At 38.5% G+C, this 22,115-nt stretch overlaps 1 protein-coding gene across 3 annotated transcripts in view; it reads right to left on the reverse strand.

The window, feature by feature from the left end:
* The window catches only part of LOC128873847 (glypican-6), a 249,098-nt gene that overhangs the window by 78,132 nt on the left and 148,851 nt on the right, over nucleotides 1–22,115 (reverse strand). Inside the window, exon 1 of one of the 3 annotated variants that reach the window (XM_054117771.1) lies at nucleotides 989–1,102. The exons of the other annotated variants lie outside the window; for them this stretch is intronic. The gene's annotated coding sequence lies outside the window, so the exon portion shown is untranslated. Of the gene's footprint in view, nucleotides 1–988; nucleotides 1,103–22,115 lie in introns of those variants that run through there. 3 annotated transcript variants of the gene reach the window in all.

Genomic DNA, 22,115 nt, shown 5'->3' on the forward strand with positions numbered 1-22,115 from the left:
TATAATTTGTGAAATTAACAAGAAAAAAACAATTAATCGATAGAAATGTTGAAGCAATAAGTATTCGCACAACTGTTTAATCTTTAAAGTTGATTAAGAACAAAAGAAATTTACATTAATTTATAAGTATATAATATTTCCTTCGTGGGATTTCCTTTTGATGTTATAATCATTGCAACTCTTCTAAGCATTAAATTAACTAAATTATTAGTTATTCGAAGTGGGATCTTCTTCCATTCTTCTATTAGACCCTTTTTTAAAAGTACTTTACTGGAAATTTGATGTTTTCTAATTCGTACGGAGCAATAAACTAATGTGTTTACGTTACAAACTCTACTGTAAATGGTTCGTCATAAGAATCGTACAAATACTTATTGCTTCTATACTTTTACCCACTTTTCGCATTTTTTTGTTAATTTCACAAATTATATTAACTAGTAAATGTTGTTTGGACTATATCTATCTTAGAGACTTCCGAGAATGTGTAAAATATCATTGATAACAAAAAAAGAAGTTAAGAAACTACAATTTCACACAAAAGTTTTTTAGGAAATTGATCACGTACACCCACTGTACGTTGTAATGCTCATCGATAGACTACAGATTTTATGTATTTATGATATAAACTAATATAATAAATAAATGCTAAACATAACCAGAATGCATGTGCACTAATGCAAAATCAAACAACAATATTGTTATGATAATTGTAGAATATAATCAACATATATATTATATATATTTTATGTATGCTATCTATATGTATAATTGTACGTCATAAATGCATAAGATCCATAGACTACTCATCAGGTTAGGACTTAGGTTATATAATATATGTATAGATTAATAATAATACAGACAAGGTTGAGAACAGAATATTGGTAATTCGATATATAATAAGAATTAATTTCTACACCTAACAAATGAAACAACAAAAAATAAAATAAAATGGGGCAACACGAAATGTAATTAAATGAAATTAAGAAACCTTGTTCCTTCAGGAAACGTTGCTCCAGCACGCTGTGGGAACCGTGGCACCGTGTCCTTCATTGGGGCAGACGATGATTCGCAATAGTAAACACGCGTGATCTCAACCGTGCCACTCGAAATCTAAAGAAACAATGACGAGCCGACGCGCGAGTCTCAGGTATGTTGTGGTTCGGGGGAAATCGGTTCGTCCCGAAACTATTCATAAATATAAATCGAAGTTTGATTCGACCCCGTTTGGAAGCCACGATTGTGTAGCGGGAATCTACCGCGCGCGGTAAAATTGAATTCTTTCGATCGAGAACATTATCAAGAGAAATTCGCGAAAGTAATTAATATTGGAGCACCGAGAAATAACAAGATAAATTCCCCAGTTTAAAATAAAAGATTACTCCAACAGATTGAATAAAAGAGATGAAAGAATTTAATTTAACGTTCAATTTATGACTTTTAATTACCCATGTACCCATGCGTTCCACATTTCCAAAATGTTCCAGAATGATATATTTCGCAAGAGTGAATGAAGAACAGCGTGCAACGGAATTCATCTCACCCAATCTGCTATGCAACAACGCCTCCGTCACGCTGATTCCGAGACCACCCGCTTTGTTTTCATTTTTAGGACCGACTTGCGTGTGTGCATTAGTACATTAAGAGAGAACTGGCTTCTCTTGTTAACTCTTTGAGATCCTGTGTCTCGAGGTTGATTCGTACTCGCCATTTCAAAGCACACGTTTCAACGTTATTTTTTTAGATGATACTCAATATCTCAAAACGATTATTAACACTTTCGCTACGGACGAAAATAAGTAGCCGTTCGCTGGGAGCTGCAATTATGATATTTTTTTTAATGAAAAATTTCTTGCAAATGTTCTAATATGATTATTTTGAAAAACATATATTTGTTGTAACTTATTTAATATATAATATGATTGCCGAACAAAAAAAAAAATGAAAATTAAAAAATAATAAAAACAACCATATATTTTCAGTTGGACGCACATGTGCGTCATCCGCAGCGAAAGTGTTAAATCATCAAGAATAGTATCGAGTTGATAATTTTGACTCTAAAAAAGTTCCAATCAAATTATTCGTGAATCGGATAACGACACTTAATATTATGAAGAGATATCAAGTCGGTGGGGAAAAACACTCGATCGATAAAATTTGACAACGTCGAATACTCGACTGATAAAATAGGTTGCATGATTGGCAATGCAGATCACACCTTCGACAGCTTTACCGACAGAAAGCACTGCCAGTAAATCACTATTGTACCGGTAGAATACGCCATCATCGAATGTATTAAAAAAGCTTTATACATCCCTCTTTACGAGTATCAGTAATATCATATAACCCTCTACAAACGTTTCAAAATATTTGTTCGCTAGTAATGACACATTTTCACTAATAGATAACGAAAGCTACATACAACTAACTAGGATGGTACATTGTCGAGCCTTACCGACAGAATGCAATGCATTACCGATAGAAGAAGCTATCTTATCGATCACTCCTTGACTAATTCCAAATTTTAATGCAAACTAAAACAAATTTCGACTACTGTTAGAATAGTTTTACTTCTCCAACGTCCTTCTGCAGACGTTCGACACTTCTATACACTCCAAAAGTCATAAAAGTTTCAAGTCCCTCCTTTGACATCCCATTTCTCGAATTGCATTCGCGTATGCCTGAAAAATAATTTCGAAACGATTGACGACGCGTCGGTCGCGTGGAAACGTCTCGCTCCGAAAGTACGCGTCAAAGGCAGGAAAATGGGATCGTTGGAGACGAAGGAATATTTCTGCCAGCATTTTATCGTCGTTGTACGACGAGATAGTCGTTCCGAAGAGATCGAGGGCCGTAAATCTCGAGCGAGACCTGGGGGCCATGAAAATGATTTACAGCGAGACGCTTTTGCAGCATATTGAACAATTACTATTTCCGCGGAGTACGCAAACAGAAGCGAGTGGGAAAGAAGATGAAGAAGAGCTTGTGGATAATCTTGAGACGAACTTCGTTAAAGAATGCTCGTTATGGAAGTCTGAAGTGCGAGCATTTTTCGGATCCTCGATCCATTTCCCGTATAGCGAGGTCATTAGAAGTATTAACAACTATCGGATGGGGCAATTTGGAGCACCGCGATTCGATTAGAAACCAGAGGTCTAGAGTATACTGTACCACGAGTTCTGCAATTAGTATTGCACGGGTAAAATATTATTTAAAATACTAAATAGTAAGTAGCTCCACTTTTTCTTTTATTCCATACATTGGCAGCTCTGATTTAGTGTAATCTTCGACATGGTAGAGTCCTTTGTTGTCCTTGGCTTTTTTGTAGTATCTACCAGAGACTTGAGTTGCTTTCTTGGCATTCTATTGCCGCGAATGCTAAGCTATCGAGATTTGAGAATCAGGTCTCCTTTACCTCGCCGACAATCATTTTATTGACACTTCGAGTACCAAAGAAATTTAACCTAAAGAAACATTATTGCTGATAGATTTGCTGCGTGAAACCTAATGGTGACTGAGAGTTACCTCTCGAATGCAAAGGGTTAATAATGCGACGTATCCAGTCGGTAAGGCTTACCGACACCTTAGAATAGCCTGCATTACCAACAAAAGGCTCTTCATTACCAACAAAATGCCCTACATTATCAATAAAACGTCCTGCATTACCAACAGAATGGCCTGTATGGCCACCAGGGAACTCCTCGAGGCTGATACCATTCCCCCAGGAACACGACTCCCTGTTACATGTTAATGAAGGGGGATAAGACGTTCCTCGAGCACATTGCGCATCCGTCTGCGAAGATCCAAGGTTGCGAGACGCTTCATGCTGACACGAACGTTCGCCGCGAGATCGGTGTAACAGGAACCGCGATAAATTAGACGGCAGGGCTCGGACATCGTCGTCATTAGCCTCGTCTCTCAAAAGACGCGTTGCGTGCGAATAATGGACGCGCGGGCGACAGTTGCGAAAGCGGTACTCAATGAAGACGTGCAGCTTGACACAAGAGAACAACTCGTTCGAGCGAAATTAAAAGATTGCCCGGGGCCGTTTGTTCCTGGCACCTCCTCACTGACCATTATGTCAATCGTCGAAAAACGCATCCGGAGTTTTCCAAGGAGTCCAGACGCAGAAGAATCGGCGGTCTCGCGAACGTCTTCTCTCGGGAACTGTTAATATGACAGACATGCAAAGTCTTTGTTATACAGTCGGTAAGGTTAAATACTCTGTCGTTCAAGATCGATAATGCAGGGTACTTAGGTGATAAAACAGATTAAGCTGTCGGTAACTCCACCGCGAGTAAATCCTTCGATCAACTATCGTCTGACGGTAACTATCTCCCATACAATTCTGCAATAAATTTGATCCTACTATTGATTATTCCCTGCCACAGATATACGTATGACATCGTACGAGGTTAAAATTAACAGCGTGCAAGCTATCGATATATGGTCAAGTGTAATTGGGAACTATAATGCATTTTTAGAGGAGTCTGTGAAGCATTTTAGAAAACATTGACTTGGACGTGGAAAGAAGAAAATAGTTTGTCTGTTGGTAACGTAGAACACTCTATCGGTAACTCCTACGATCATTCAAGGTTCTACATTACTAAACGTTACCGACGGAATGCCCTGCTTTACCTGCGGTATCCTACATTATCTATTCGATACTCCTACATTAGAATTTAATTAACTGAGCAACTTGCATGAAATGAACTCTATTAGGAAACGTTGAGTTATTTATAACATAATTGGCAACGTATCGACGAGACCCGGAACTGTCCCATTGAGTAAAGGTCGCGAATGAATAATCGTGAGTTGCTTTTCTTGCTTCTGTTAGCATGACAGTTGGTTTGATTCTCGCTGTATACAGTCGGTAAGGTTGAATACTTTGTCGTTCAAGATCGGTAATGCAGGGTGTTTGGGTGATGAAACAGATTAAGCTGCCGGTAACTAAACCGCGAGTAAATCTTCGATCAACACGGTCTGATGGTAACTATCTCCCATATAATTCTCCAGTAAATTCGATCCTACTATTGATTATTCCCTGCCAAGTGTCACAAATCCTAATACCTTAACCGTACTTTAAACTGCACAACTATAGCTACCCAGTGTCCCTAAATTAACAACGTCAGGACTTCCCCAGTGACTGAAGTGCTAGAATGTAGTCCTTCTTTGAACTGCTACCCATTCCCAAAACCTCGGTCCGAAAAGTCCCATGGCCGTACGTCTCGTCAGCGTCTAGCAGACCCTTGAAGAGGCCTCTGAAATTATGCGTGCACGGGAAAGCGTATCGATCACGTCCGTCCGCGACGAGGAATGGCCGCGGGGGTGAAAAATAAGAAAGAAGAGGACGGGCTAGCATAATTCGAAGTCCCTCCGAATTCCAGTGGGCGATGATCTGAGTAAGCAACGTTCAGACTGCGCCAGGAAAGAAAAGGAAGAGAGAATGACGCGGAAGATGGCGAACAGAGACGCCTTCAAGGCAATGCACTTCCCAGGGGGCGATTATTGAACGCGGTATCTCGGAAGTGGGTATAAAAATAAAAATAGGGAAAAAATAGAGAGGGAAGCTGGAGCTGTAACGATAATGGCAAACGTTAATAACGCCAACCTGGTCCAGCAGGGGGAGAGGTAGGAAAGACGGACCGACGAATCTCTTCCACGAGACTTATCTCGCTAATGAGGCTTGACCATCTGACCATATAGATTCCCTCTTTTTATTTGCTCAACCGAGCCGGGAACCCACGCGCGCTTAGCGATCGAGGAACCTCGAAGTCTTGCGTCCTGGCGTTTCACGGACCTTCGAAGAACGACGGTTAGGACCATCGAACCGTCATTTTGAACTGTGACGTTAGGGACGTTTCTTGGGTAAGAATCTTCGCGATTGGAAATGAGCGGAAGTTGGACTTTTTTAATAGTCCAAGAGCTAGCTACGAAAATCAGAAATGATAAGGTGGAGCGAAAATTTGTATCTACTTTCGAATTCGGTTAAAAACACTCCTTACTAGATAAAGACCATAGCGCTCCAGCCAGAAGTCGATAAAGTTCTAAAAAAATTGTTTAAATTTCAATGACAAGGTGCAGTTCTGGCGAATTCGTTTTTCAATTTTCAATTTTCGAATTTTTTTTTCAATTTTTGTACAACTTTATCGACTTCTGGCAACGTTTAAGCCCCGACCTAGACTTCTGGCAATAGCTTTGCGCGATTTCTACAGTTAAAAACTGTAACTACACAAAATTTCAGAGCTGCACTCAAAGATTTTATTTTGATTAAAAATTAACATGTTTGTTTAGATACAAATTTTCGCTGCACCTTATCATTCCTGATTTTCGTAGCCAGCTCTCCGTCTATAAAGGGAAGACGAAAATGAAAGAGGGGAATAGAAATGGAAGAAAATAAAAGAAAATAATGGAAAATTTAAAAAAAATGAAAAGAAACAGAAGAAATGATAAAGAAATGAAGGAACAAACTAGAATTAAATGGAGTGAAAGAAAATTAAAAAGGTAAATTAAAGTGAGCGAAAATGACTAAAATTTGAAGAAAATAAAATGCAACGAAGTAACCTTCTTTTTCGGAAAGACGTGCAATGTTCGTCGCTGTGATAAACGATGATTCAGAAGAACAAACACCAGTGACCTCATGGTCTTCATTTCGCCACTTAAAACCCAAGGGGGCGAATAACGTTCCCCTCAGGACTGGATACCCATTGTCCACCCTGTTTTGGACCGAACTTCCTTTACAAAAACACTGATAAATAATAAAATATCACTTGGAAAGATTCCAAAAACAAAAGAAATCCTTAATAAAACTTCGACTCTGAGAGTTGATTAAATTAATGGAAGATACTTCCACCAGAAATCCAGAAAAAGACTGGCAAATTACTCAGGTTTTTTCATCAGTTGAAAAAAATGACGCTTTTTCAGTTTCAAATGGGGCTCCAGGTACCCCTCAACCTTTTTGACGAAGGAAACTTTTTCACGTTCTGTCCAATGGCGCGAAAGAGAGAACACGGTCCATGCAGCATGTGTTCGTATCACCTGCCCTGCAGTTGGCAACCGAGTTGCAGCTGCACACCACCGCGGGTGCAACGATATACGCGGAGACTGGCCAGAAATCCAGCTCAGGATTCGGTACGTAGCTGGAATGCAAGGAGAAACGAGGCGGCTGAGAAAGGACGAGAATGAATCGAGCAAGATTATCGTGAGGCTTTCTTTTCTTCCAGGGGCCTGTTAATCTTGGTAGAATCTCCTAAACCCGGGTAAACCTGGGGACACCAGCTGCGAACATCGAGGAGCTCGTCCACTCATTTTAGAAGTATAAAGGAAAGAGTGAACCGTGGGGTAATTGGTAAGGTAGACTGTTCTGTTGGTAAAAGCTGGCAATGTAGAACACTCGAACGATAAAGCAGATCGCTCTACTGGCAATGTAGGACACGCTTTGTCGATAAATCTTTGGATTAATTAGTGTTCTACATTACCGAGCCTTACCAACTAAGTGCGCTACATCACCAACAGGCTCTACTTGGCCTCTGCCTTTCTCTTCATGACTCCAACAAGGGAAGGCTCAGAAGTGATACTCACCGATTGCAATGAAATTTGGTAGAGTGATAGATCTATGTCTAGAATAAGCGTAACTTTAATATTAGCCGCAGATAGCCAGCCATTTTTGAGAAAAGTTAGTTTAAATATGTAGCGAAAGCCCATAACGGGATGTACATGCGGACAAACTGCCTTCGTAAGATGTTCTTGGTGTAATCTAAATCTATGTTTTTACTGTTTCTATGATAGATTTCATCTTAATTTGTGTACTCCTGTATTTGCAGAATGTATATAAAACCTTTATTATAAATTGTACATAACAAATAAATAAATATATATACACATTTTTACTCTGGCAAAAAATTGCTTTCAATAACAAAACTTTGTTAAAAACGACAAAAATTAATAGTAGACCGTACTTGAACCCGGGGCAAAAAGACGATAAGCCGGCATGCTAGCCACTATGCCGCTGACCAATACCGTTTGCAGTTGTGTTAGCAACAGGAATGCATCCCGCTATGGGCTTATACTACATATTTAAACTAACTTTTCTCAAAAAATGGCTGGCCATCTGCGGCTAATATTACAGTTACGCTTATTCTAGATATAGATCTTCTAACACTCTACCAAATTTCATTGCAATCGGTGAGTATCACTTCTGAGCCTTCCCTTGTAAGCACGTCTGCCTAGCTACCCCCTCCCCTCACTTACATAAAATTTAAGGACAAAATTACATAATAATGCGCTATTTATGCGCTCTTCAAATCCGTAAGAAAAAAATTTTGCGCTCGCTCCGTTTAATGCAAAAAAATTTATTTAAATGGGGGGTTGAGTAGGGTGCCAATCAGTCCCCCACATATTAATGATAAGCAATATTGACAGAAAAACATGCAGGAATTATTAAGGGACTTCCCTCTTGGTACAAATGCCAGTTACGAGACAAAACTTACATCTGTACCAAGAGGGAAGTCCCTTAAGGAATGGAGCGCAAAAATTGGAGTTACTTTAATATAATAGCGCAGAAATCCAGTATTAATCGTGTACAGTTGAATAATGAAATTTCAGTAATATTAGTCAGTTACGAGACAAAACTTGCATTTGCACCAAGAGGGAAGTCCCTTAAGGGATGGAGCGCAAAAATCGAAATTGCTCTTATACGGTAGCGCATAATTAGCGCATAATTCCTGGATGCTTTTCTGTCAATATTGTTTATCATTAATATGTGAGGGAGCTGACTGGCAGCCTACTCAGCCCCCCCCCCCCCCATTTAAATGAATTTTTTTGCTTTAAACGGAGCGAGCACAAAATTTTTTTCTTACGGATTTGAAGAGCGTATAAATACTGCATTATTATGTAATTTTTTCCTTAAATTTTATGTAAGTAGGGGAGGGGCTAGCTAGGCAGACGTCTTGTAAGCTACCTCTCGAGGTTGATTCATTTTACAATATCTCATCGATGACATGTTAAATTTTCTACTGTTCCCAGACAGTAAATCCTAGATCCTACCACCGATACGATAAATAAATCCTTACTTCATAGAGGCCCTAGACCTGGAAATGGAATAAAATCAACGGCTTTCTTGTCTCCCCCCTCCTCATCCCGTACATCCCAATTTTCGAGCCACCAAAGGTGTCATTCGGACCACTTCGAAAAAGTTTTGTTCGACACCGACGAACTGGCGGAATCGAGGTCTAAAAAACCCACTTTGCACGCAAGAACGTGACGCGAGCCGCTGCCAGAAGCCGCCTGAAAAGGTTCGCTCCCGGATCGAGGAGGAGGGAGTGGTGAGGGGGAGAGGTGGGGCTACCTGGGCGAAGCAAGGTGCATTCTTCGGGCAGCGCCACTTTTCTCCAGGCCAGCGAATGCACGGACCCACGCCACGCACGCGAGAAGCCGGTATCAAAGGAGCCGATGTTTCACGTGCAGGGGCACCACGACACCGACCGGTTGCGTCTTCGACACGGAGGGAACGGTCGCGTGCATCCAGAGCTTTCGGGGGACGAGTGTCGTCGAATATCTCACGGTGGCATCTCTCCGTTCCCTTTCTCTCTCTCCTTTTTCGCCTTTGTGATCTCGGTTTCCCGCCGCAGAGTCGCAATCTCGAAAATTCGTCGACGCCCGAGTAACCCGAACCGCGACCTGACGAATACCGTCTAGGTGGAATCTTTCGAGTCCAAATAAGAAAAAGACGAGTGCCTTTTAGAGTAAACATATCCGAATGGGTCTATGAAGCTGTTGTCTCAGGTGCATTTTAGGTGCTCGTCCGCGTACCTATTGTGAGACACAATTTTTGGGACTACTCCCATATTTTCGGTCGTTAGTTTGATGGTTTTCAATGAAAGCGTTTGCAATTTTTAGTGATGTTATTGTATTGGGTTGTCCGGAAAGTTCATGTCTATTTTTGAGAAAAATTCAAAGGCATATTTGAATTTTGATATATATTGTTGCGGCGGCATGAAGATGCCGCAATATTGCGAAGTTGCATCGTCGCGGCAGCGTGAAGATGCTGCGACGATGTGAAGTGTGTTCTGAAGAGCGAGCGGAAGCGAATCATCGGGATGTTCCGGTCTCCAAGAGAACCGGCAACTTTTGAATGGGAGAACGTCGCCAGACTTGCTTTCGAACGGACGTGTTTACTAATCGAGTTGTTGTTATAGTTAATAAACGTTTTGTGTTCTTGTTCCTTTTATAAAAGACGTGTTAATTATTTAAAATGACTACTCCTCGATGTGGCACCACCCCCCGGCGCAACAATATTTATTGAATTATATATGTACCATTTTGTTCCACAACCTTTCCACCTGTTAAGGAATGTACACATTTTATTTGTTTTCAGCCATTCCGATATATTCAGACCTGTACCGCCTACTAAAAATTGGCATGGACTTTCCAGACAGCCCAATATATTAACCTTTTGCGGTCGTATGTCTGTTGTTAAGAAAATGTACATGGTCGATAAGTAACACGATCGCACACGGCGCAACCGATTTGAAATTAGTGTTGCAAACCGTTTTGCGCTCTTTGTTTTACCTAGATCCACGGTCGCATGCAAATAGTAACAGAGTGGTTTGAAACTGATCGCTTGCGCCCGTGTGCAATCGGCCTAAGAATACTTAGTCGGTAAAGTTGTTGGTAAGACTATGTAGATAACGCTGTAGAATGGCCGATAAAGCAAGTCATTCTGCTGGTAATGTAGAATACATGGTCGATAAAGCAGGACGTCTAGCTAGTAATGTAAAATACATTATCGAGTGTTCTAAGTTCTCTGACGAATTAGAGCCATCATATCGTCAAATCCACAATTGCTGTGGAACATTAAAGGTACTTAAATTTAATGTACACTGTAGAATGGCCGATAAAGCAAGTCGTTTTGCTGATAATGTAGAATACATGGTCGATAAAGCAGGACGTCTAGCTGGTAATGTAAAATACATTATCGAGTGTTTTAACATCTCTGACGAATTAGGGCCATCATATCGTTAAATCCACAATTGCTGTGGAACTTTAATCCTTTGCGGTCGTATGTCTACTCTCAACCACCAAAACTTTTTTACCGCTCCGGTCGTTTGTCTGCTCTCAGCCACCGCAACAAAGAACCATACTAATCTTACATTGTATTCCACAAACTGAAAAGATTTAAGCCATTAGATAATAGATTCTAAGATATCAGTGCAATAATAGATTAATGGAAAGATTAATGAAAAGATCGTTAGTAATTATTATGTATTAGGTTATACAAGAATATATGAACCAGTGTGTGAAATATCTACATGATAAATTTTTCAAAGACAAATCTATCGAATATTGTTACTTTTTCTGTAACAGATTGTAATAAATACCAAATAGTCGAAAATACTTGGTAGAATTTGAAATAATATTTTACAAATTGTGTTTAAGTGTAATTAGGCATTCTGGTTTCTTAAAATATTTCAAAAACAATACTCCAAAATGCCAAGAAGAAAGTTACCGAAAGATGCCACATGATGGAGAACTATAAAATATAATTTTTACATAAAATCGTTATATTAAAACACATTATTGTATAAACATATACCTAAAGTCCATAAAAGAAATTAATTCCGACCAGTACAATAGCCATGGCTAAATTTAATACGTCCGCAAAGGGTTAATACATTACTACTCACCAAGTTTCAAAAGAATCATGGAATTAAAGGTTAATTAATTCCCTCAAGGTAGCGTGCTCGATATCGTTCCAACATTTCGGATTTTCAATAAATATTTATAAGTTCTACAAATCTCAACAGATTCTTTTGAAACTCTGTGAATAGTAGCGTGTTAATATGAAGTAATATCACTAAAAATTGTAAACGACTTTATCGAGGAACGACGGAGTTATTCCCAAAAGTACGAATAACTGTAAAATTGCGTGTCTCGTTCTACTTCACTTCGATATTTCTGAAATTTGTTATGAATACCAGCTAAACATCCAAAAAGTGAATCGTGACCAAGATTAAAATAAAAAGCACAAATAACTAATTTAAATAAATAAAATTGATGAAATAAAAACCACAGAAATGTTTAAACCAGAAAATTGAAAAGAATTCAAGTGACACGTCCCATTCGCCGTCGATAATAAATAATAATTGACCAAGATTGAGTCTCCAGTAGATTGCTCCAATCTACGCAACGCGATACACTCGTTTCACAAATCGTTATCCCAGCGAAATCGTTCGATCTTGTACGCCAGCAACATTATCAGAAACGCCAATCGGCGTGCAGCCTCGAATATTGACACTCGCGAGTCCCACAGCGAGCCGACAGAGGAAAAGAGACGCGGGACGACGTATAATAAGTTGAAAATTATTTCAAACGCGTGCGTGAACATTTCGCGCGGTAATTGCGCTGCCCCAGTGTAATTTCAAGCGTGCGCTCCCATATCTTTCCTCGATATCGGCGCGCATTAACGTGCACGGCCAATTACAGCCGGCTGAAATTCGATTGCGACGCGCGTATCGGCCTTCGACGAAGAAAATTCTCAATTATTCAGGAATTATCAGTGCCTCTGTGTCGATCGATCGGCTCATTAAACGGGCCTCTTCCGCCTCGTCGTCCATGGGAAGCGAACCGTGAGCCGACAATCGAAACGAAATCGTTTATTTTGTCCCGTGGTTAGATGTCGAACAAAGTGAAATTACTTCCTATGACTGTATTAAAGGGAGACAGCTGGAAGTGAGATCATTATGAGGAAGGCGAATATTGAGGGAAAATGGTAGATGAAAGCTCGGAAGATAAGGTAAAGGGCTTTGTTGGTAATGTAACGTGCCTTGACGGTTAGACTTGGAAAGATACAACCCTTAGTATCGACAGATCTACTGACAGGGGGTTCTACATTGCCAGCAGAGTGGTGTTCGTTAATGGATCGCAGTACCTACTCCCGTTGACAGAGTAATCTACTATATTGAACTCCTATCAATATTGAAAATATTATTACTAGCGTAAATAATTTATGTTTAACAATGCTTCAAGAGGAATGGACCTTAATATAGTCTCTCTTTAATATAGCCACGTTCGTCTATTTAAAAAACATACGGAAATGGGATGATTACATCGTACAGAATGTGAATATTGAGAAGAAATGGTAAAGCTAAGAAGACAAGGCGAAGTGTCTGTTGGTAACGTACTCTGGCTTAACAGTACGTCTCGGTAAGATAGAACCGACTTATCGACAGAGTATCCTACATTGCCAACAGAGCTACCTTCCTTAACAACCGAGGGCCCTACATTGCCAATTCTTGCCGACAGGGTAACCTACCTTATCGAACTACTACCAACAAAGAAGGTATTATTACCAGCGTAAATAATTTATTTTCAACTATGTTTCGAGAGGAGTAAACATACAAATATCGTTCTATTGCATTCCAAACCATCCCCACATGCTTTTCAATTAGGGCCCAGCGAGAAAAACACGAGAAACAGAGGGAATACACAGCTTTAATATACTCAGATCGAAATGGCCACCGACGCGGAATAGAATGATTCGATTAGAGCGGCATAATTAAATTGACGACGAACAGGGTGAAATGGGCCGGTACCAGCATCGAGACGAGCAAGTAATTCGCTCGTGGACCAAGTGTCGCGTTGAACAAACGCCGGGGAATGCTCGTGCGTTGATATTTGCGTTTGTACAAATATGCGCTTTCAATCGGCAATCAACGAGTCGCGTGAAACACCGTGCACCGGGCTAAATAGGAAAATAGTACGGGGAGGAGGTCTTGCACGATTTGAAATTGGATAATGCATGGTAAATATTGCGAGTACTGTTGCAGGATAATCCCGCTAAATATTCTTTATCCGCAGCGGATTCAAACCAAGACGTCTGAGAGTGTCCTCTCTCGTGGAACACGTCGTTCTGAATATTTTTTCCATTTTATTGGAGCTTCTTTCGAAGAGGAAAAAAAGGAACGACGTAAAATTGTCAAAGCAGAACATTAACTGAAAGGTTTTTCGAGGCTCGTAGCCAGCGAAAGCTGCTGGCGGACGTCGGTAAATTAACAAAGGGACAAATTACGAGCGGTATCGAAACTGGTTCCACGAGGAGGCGGCGGCTTTATTTCTTAGCCAGGCATTCACGAAAATTGTTCGTTACCTCGTTAATTATACAACGGACTACGGAGCCGTTCAATTGCAACGCGGAACCGTCGAAGACGTTAGCCAATTAATATGCGTTATAGTACCTGAAATACGATAATGATCGCTGCACATTTCGCGGTCGTGCGAGCGTCATTAATATTGATCGGTTTCAATTTTCATCGATCAACATGGCCACGTCTCCGTCTTATTCGAGGCCTCATCAGAGTTTTTAATCTGACGTCTCGTTCACTCGCTTGACAATTTGCGTGTGAAGTATGTTTACACGCTCAAAAGATCCACCTATATTTACCTTGCAACTTTGAAGTTTAACTTTCAAGCTTGTCCGTGAATACGAAGTATAATATTCATTTAAAAAAGAACTTTACTTGTAGAGTCGCCCTTTGGGATCAATTCGTCGTGCAAACATTAGTCGATAAGTCCTTTTCCATTTTGCAATCCGAACTTTCGTTATCAAGATACAAAGCAGTCAAAGTTTTTGCGCGCGCAGCGACCTTTGCGAGCTACGCGCGTTCAGCTGACTGAAATAAAAATGGCATCCGCCGCGAGATGCATTTGTGAACTTTAATTGCTTGTATCTAGGTAACGGAGCTTTGGATTGCGAAATGGTAAAGAAATTTTCCGATTCCTTTTCATCCGAGGAATATACAGAGTGAGTCTTATAACGTGACGACCTCAAATAACTCGTAAGGTATTCGTTGTACGACAAAATGTTTCAAACAAAAGTTGCGTGGTATCTAGGGGGACATACAGTGATGTAATCTGTTTTTTATTACCTTACTTTTTTATTGGTATATTAGGGTCACCTTCAGTTTTTTAAATGGAATATCCAATATTTTTTTTCGAATTCGGATAAATCATGAAATTTTGCGTAAAAAAGTATTACACGAAGTGTGACTTCAAATGAAAAATTACTGAGATATCTTCAAATTAATAATCTTCTATTAGGAAATACGCTTAGTCAATGTGATTCTTAGCACGACTTTATTCACGTGGGTAGGCCATGTCTGTAAACAAGTTCCCTGTTAAATATTAATAATCATCAACACGAAATGCCTATTTAGTATCTCGGTAAGCGTTAAAGTCGTATCGAGAAAGGTGCTACATTTTTGTTACGACGTTCAGTAACAGTGAAACAACGTTATGATAATTGTTTATGGCGCGTGTGAAGAAAATGCTATAACAGCTAAGATCTTGTACCAAGCTAAGTATCTTGATCGAAATCAGCCATCGCATTTTGCCTTCTTAAGGCTTAGTCGAAGACTCAAAGAACATGGCAATTTTCATCTACAGAAACGTAAAAAAAAAAATATACATGTTGAATTGAGTAACCTCTTCCTTTTCGAAGTCGGTTAAAAAGGTATCACAAAGTTGTGAATAATGAAGGATGTCGTACTTCAACCTTAGCAGCTATTGTCCATAAACTTCTTTTATAAATATCTCAGTAATTTTTCATTTAAAGTCCTATATTCATGTAATACTTTTTTACGCAAAATTTCATGATTTATCCGAATACGAAAAAAAAATATTAGACATTCCATTTAAAAAACTGAAGGTGACCCTAATATCTCAATAAAAAAGTAAAGTACTGAAAAACAGATTACAGCACTGTATGTCTCCCTAGATACCATGCAACTTTTGTTTGAAACATTTTGGCGTACAACAAATACCTAACGATTTATTTAAGGTCGTCACGTTATAAGACTCACCCTGTATACTGTCTCACATTTATGTTAATAGTTTATAGTTTGGACTAGTAAAATAAAATGAAACTACTCTGACATGTTTACTGGTAACTTTCGAAATCAATTTACTAGACTCTCACCTCGACGAAAATAAATGGGATCAGTGATTATTCTCGTCCTAGCATCTCGAACGCTCGATACTCACCTGAAACAAAATAAATGACGTAAAGATTAGAAAAACGAAGTTGAAATAATTAGAACGCTGTTCTGAATCAAAAATATACAGACAGATATGAATTGTTTCGTTTAGATAACAGAATTTACGTTTAAAGGCATCGATGAACATTTTTCTTTAACGAAATAGAGACTTTAAACGAACTCCTCGATTAAGTGGATTCTACGAGACTTTTTCCTTAAAATAAATGGTATTCCATAATATAAACCTTCCTCGAGATAAACGCCCGCGGCCAATCGAATCGAGAAGTCTCGATAGGCACTCATCGTCAGGCTCAGGAACCTGTTCCTTCCCTTTCTCTCATTCCCAACCATTAAGATTTCGCCTTAACATCTTCACTAACAAGCGATCGAAACTCGATCCGGTGGAATGCTTCTACGCTTTCCAAGCGTGGTCATTTCAAATCGCAGATGTGAGACAGTTGGTTGACCATCGAAGACAAATTTTTCAGTTAAGAGAGTCATCCTGTGTAACGGCCGTTTTTTTAATAAGGTTTTTTCGGAATTTTTTATAGTGAAATGAAAAAACACAGAGCTTTCAAATTGTTACTATATATTTATTCAGTATTTAACTGAAACTTTGAATTTTTCTAAGCAAAAACATAATGTGGATCACGAGATTTATCGCTTGTATGTAAAAAAAAGTAGGTGATCGGCGTCCATGATTCCGGCAGACTGGCTAATCTGAAATAAAACTAGATTGCGTTATTAAGTTTCCTTAAAAAAACTAAAAAACTACTGTACCGAATTAGAACAAAATCTAATCAGCTCTAAGTTAGATTGATACACATCGATTGCATCATCGAGCATTTTGATCTCACTATTGTTTTCTTAGAAAACGTTAACGAAAAATTTGTTTGGATACGTACATACACACATACATACGCGCGCGCGAACAATTTGTTAAAAATAGGCTAAAATTACTCCAATGACCTTGAAACATGGGGATTTACTAAAAAATCGATTTTTCATTTTAGGACCAAATACAATAACTTCCCTATAAATCCGGAAGTTAAAAAACAAATTCCATGTTAATCTGTAGGTGGATGACTATCGCTCGAACTAGGATTTTTGAAAAATATTGAACTGTTTTTCTTTTTTCATAAATAGGTAGTCGTAAAAGATTATGAAATTTTGGCTCTTAATGTTTAAAAGCATATAAACAATTGAATTTTCAAGATTTTTAAAAAATCCTGGTCCCGGCGATAGCCATCCACCTACAAATTAACGTGCAATTTGTTTCTTTTACTTCAGATTAGCCAGTCTGTCGGAATCATGGACGCCGTTTACCTACCTTTTTTTTTTACATCGGTACCGTACGAGCGATAAATCTCGCGATCCACATTATATTTTTGCTTCAAAAAATTCAAAGTTGCAGTTAAAGGCTGAATAAATATGTAGTACAAATTTGAAAGCTCTGCGTTTTTTCATTTCGCTATACAAAATTCCGAAAGAACCTTATAAAAAAAGGAAGCACTTAACCAGTCCTCCCTCTTCTGTAAAAAATGATTCAGTTGTTCTAATTTCCTATATATGGCAGCAAAGATCTGCGATGTTCCATGCTAAAAAAGTAGATTAATATTGAAGGGAGCCAAAGCTGAGTACCTCCCACCCTTTGCCAATACTAAACATCCATTGCTTTGCGATTTTGATGTTCATTAGCGAGGCAAATCGGTAATTAGCGAGGCGTGCGCCCGATTAGCTGGTCGCCGATTTGACTTCGAACCGCAGTTATCGTAGCCACCGCAAATTAATTGGCTACCATCCAGCTACGCAACCATGATCGACAGCGATTCAGTTCCCCCAATTATCGAACCGACTAGCTGGCGCAATTATCTCATGGTAAATGACTTTTTTACGCGTCGACGTGGCGTGACGTTTACTATTTCCTGCTTCCTAGTGTAACGGGACGGTATCGCGCGAAAATTAACCATTTTCACCCCAAACCTGTTCTTGTAAACGTAGAAAAAGATTTATTTTAATTGCAATTTATCGATAGTATTTACTCCTGATAACGAAGGTGATAATAGCGATAATAAAATTGTAGTAAGTGGAACTGATCAAGTATTATTGTGTCAGAATTCAAATTTAAATTAGAATGTTTATAACTGTTACAATATAACTCCTACCCTTTCACAGTGGGCAAAATTCTAAAAAAGTGATCAAAAATCAAATTTGACATGTATTAAAATTGATTAAATTATGCTCTCGCTTTCATAACATCTTAAAGTATACGAAATAAAGTAAAATATATAGTAAAATACTGAAAATGTAATACAGAATTTATTTATAAAGATTAACATAATTTCCTGCTCTTTCTTTCCTGAGTATATTTTTACTTCTTCAACGTACTCATAAACAGCCAAAAATGCTCGAAACAATCTGCAAAAGTTTATTTTATTAGCTCTGAGTGTACTTCATACAAAAATATTTTTGTTATTTAATTTTCGAAAAATATTTTCCTTGTTGGATTTCCAATTTAATTCCAAAAATGATTCCCAATATTTTCTTCCTCAAAACGGGTACTGTAAAAATAGACTACAATATCCTAATGCACAAATAATTTTTAGAATATAATCATTCGATGATAATGAATCAAGTTTCGTAAACAATATTCAGACATCAGTTCGTTTAATTAAAAATTCGATTCTCTAGGTTTTTCGTCTGCTGTATAATTTTACAAAAAAAACAATCACATCATAATTCGGTATACTTTCCTGTCAGAAAATAACAAAGCACCCAACACCCCTACGAAAGGGTGGAAAGTCAGCATCGACTGCAAACATCCCCGTCTGAAAGCGCGATAGCCTCGGAACCCCCGCGATGCGGAACAACGTTTCGGTAAACAATTACCGCTATAAAATAGTCAACGACGAGGCAGCAGCTCGCAACGAAAAGGAAGATTGAAGGGGTGAGAAGAACAAGTCAGAAGAAAAGGCGAGAGGAAGTAGACGTTGTTACGACACGAGGAAAAAGGTTGCTGCCAGTGCTGGCGCCACTCGACTACCGGTTCGCCGCCACCTTTCCTTTTCTTCCTTCTTTACAACCTCCCCGACCGTGTTCCCTTTACCCTTGTCCCTCGTGCCCCCTCTTTCATCCCCCAAACCCAAAACAGTCCCGGCGGAAAGTCACCTCGAGCTTTATCCTCAATTTCAGTCTTCGATTGAGACTACAGTGGGTCAAAAAAGTATTGGCACACCCAGTTTTCTTTGAATATCTGTGAACTATAAAGTAATCTGTTAATATTAACTACGTTTATTAGTGTCTTTTGGCACACATAAATAGTATGTTTACCGAGAATTCTCAGTTATTTGTTATAATATTGGTTTGTCCGGAAAGTCCATGACGATTTTTGGTAGGTGGTATAGGTCTGAATGTATCGGAATGGTTGAAAACAAATAACACGTATACATCCCTCAAAAGATGGAAAGGTTATGGAACAAAATGGTACTTACGTAATTCAATAAATATATAGTAAAATTCAAATGTGCCCTTGAATTTTTCTTAAAAATTGGCATGAACTCTCTGGACAACCCAATATATAATGTACAGTGGGCGTAGAATGTATTCGTACACCAATCAATTTCCCCAAAAACTTTTGTGTGAAATTGTAGTTTCTCAACTTCCTTTTTTATAATCTGAAGCAGTTTGTATTTCCCACCACTACGCAGTAAGCGATCTACACGTGCGTATAGATATGCGTCTATACTCACTATGCGTTTTACGTTCCGTTTCACTTTCGGCTAATGTGCTTTTACGCACACTTATGTTTAATCATCATTTTTATGTTCTTTATAAGTATATATATTATTTTTGTCTATTCTTATGTATCTGTGTAATCATAATAAACGTTAACATAATCAATGATATGTTACATATTCTCGGAAGTCTCTAAGATAGATGTAGTCCAAACAACATTTACTAGTTAATATAATTTGTGAAATTAACAAAAAAATGCGAAAAGTGGGTAAAAGTATAGAAGCAATAAGTATTTGTACGATTCTTATGACGAACCATTTACAGTAGAGTTTGTAACGTAAACACATTAGTTTATTGCTCCGTACGAATTAAAAAACATCAAATTTCCAGTAAAGTACTTTTAAACAGTTGTGCGAATACTTATTGCTTCAATATTTCTATCGATTAATTGTTTTTTTCTTGTTAATTTCACAAATTATATTAACTAGTAAATGTTGTTTGGGCTATATCTACCTTAGAGACTTTCGAGAATATGTAAAATATCATTGATTATAAAAAAGGAAGTTGAGAAACAACAATTTCACACAAAAGTTTTTTGGGAAATTGATTGGTGTACGAATACTTTCTACACCCACTGTATGTAATACATTAATAATACAATAATTTTACAATAATAACAGAACAGCAGGTTCTGTTTATGTTTATGTTCCTAGAACCGAATTTGTCATGTACCAAAGCAAGTAACACTTGTCGTTATACAGGTGTAGCAAAACCGTACGTGTGCCAATACTTTTTTAACTATGGATTTTTCATCTTTTTTACTTTATTTCCTTATAACAAACAACTTAAAATTCTCAGTTAACATACCATTTATGTGTGTCAAAAGACACTTATAAACATAGTTAATATTAATAGATTATTTTAAATTATAAAGATATTCAAAGAAAACTGGATGTGCCAATACTTACGTGACTAACTGTATATTTTTTTATTTGACGACGATGCAACCCCGCCTCCTCCCAACTGACTCGAGTATAGTTCATGCTCCGTGCTATCGTTGACATTTAATTGGAGTCGGTTAGCATTTCCGCAATCGCGAGTATCGCGAAGTCCTCGAATGTGTGTGCTAATTATTCACCCATCGGAGTTTCCACAGCGATCGCTCGGACTAGTTAGCGTACGCTAACTATCTTCGAGTACGCACACGATGCCATAGTACGCCGCGCCGGCGTGGTTGTGTAGACACGTGTAACAAACGTGTCTGGCAACCCACTCGAGCTTGCTCGTTCACGTCGCGAAATTCGTACAGGTGTTTCGCGCGCGTTATCGTTTCTATTACTAGAATTATAGTTTAGAGGATTGCCAGGAGTTAGAAAGAGGGTGACAGAGTGAGTAAGCAAGATTGAGAAGAAGAGAAAGAAAAGGAGCGGACAGTAAAAATAGAAATAGAAAGAGACCAAAGTTAATGTTAAGGGTAGTTTAAGGCTTCGATGTATATAGATTAAGGATTATTAATTTTAACACTTTACCGAACGGTAGCGTTTGGACATATATGTACTTAAAGACAATAATATTGTTTATGTTCATAACATTAGTGTTATATTATATTATATTAAATTTATATAATATTTCATAATCCAAATATTAATGGAAGCATACAATTGGATGCAATCGTGCTATCTCAGTAATAAATAAGAAAGTATTGTTTGCCATGGAAAAAAGACGATTAATAGGCTACCGGTCGGTAAAGTGTTAAGTTTAGTATGTAAGATATGAGTATGGTGGTATGAGTGAGAGTGTAAATGATTTAGTGGATTGTAATCCAAGTCCATTTCGTGGCTTAAAAGCTGGAATAAAAACTATATCTACCTACTAGAATTATATTTCTGATTTCTCGTTGCGCATTTCAAAGAAGGGAAAGGGAGAGGAGGATCTTGCCTCTGTCGCGTGAAATAACCATTTCAACTCCTGCAGACCTAAGCTATTTGGAACATTGAGCAGTAAATAGCCAAATAGCACGAGAATTATTATAAATTGTGTATTACCTTCGAAAACTGAGGATATTTGGTAGGGCTGTCGAGTACTCGGAAAAAGCGAGCAGAGTTTTACTCGGGATCGAATGACCGATCCGAGCCGAGTATTCGAAAGAAGCGAGCGGCTCGACTCGGGTCGAAAAGCGAGACTCGACTCGGCTCGGCTCGCGGGTAACTCGAAACACCCTAGTTTTCCTGCAGGCCTAATATTTGGTGATAACTAATAGAGTGAATAATACAGTAAACATTAAAATAGTCTAATGAAACGTAGAATGGCGTTGATTAATGCATAGAGTAGACTATAATGTGATGAGTAGTA

The sequence above is a fragment of the Hylaeus volcanicus genome, chromosome 3, assembly GCF_026283585.1.
Source record: "Hylaeus volcanicus isolate JK05 chromosome 3, UHH_iyHylVolc1.0_haploid, whole genome shotgun sequence".
Lineage (NCBI taxonomy): Eukaryota > Metazoa > Arthropoda > Insecta > Hymenoptera > Colletidae > Hylaeus > Hylaeus volcanicus.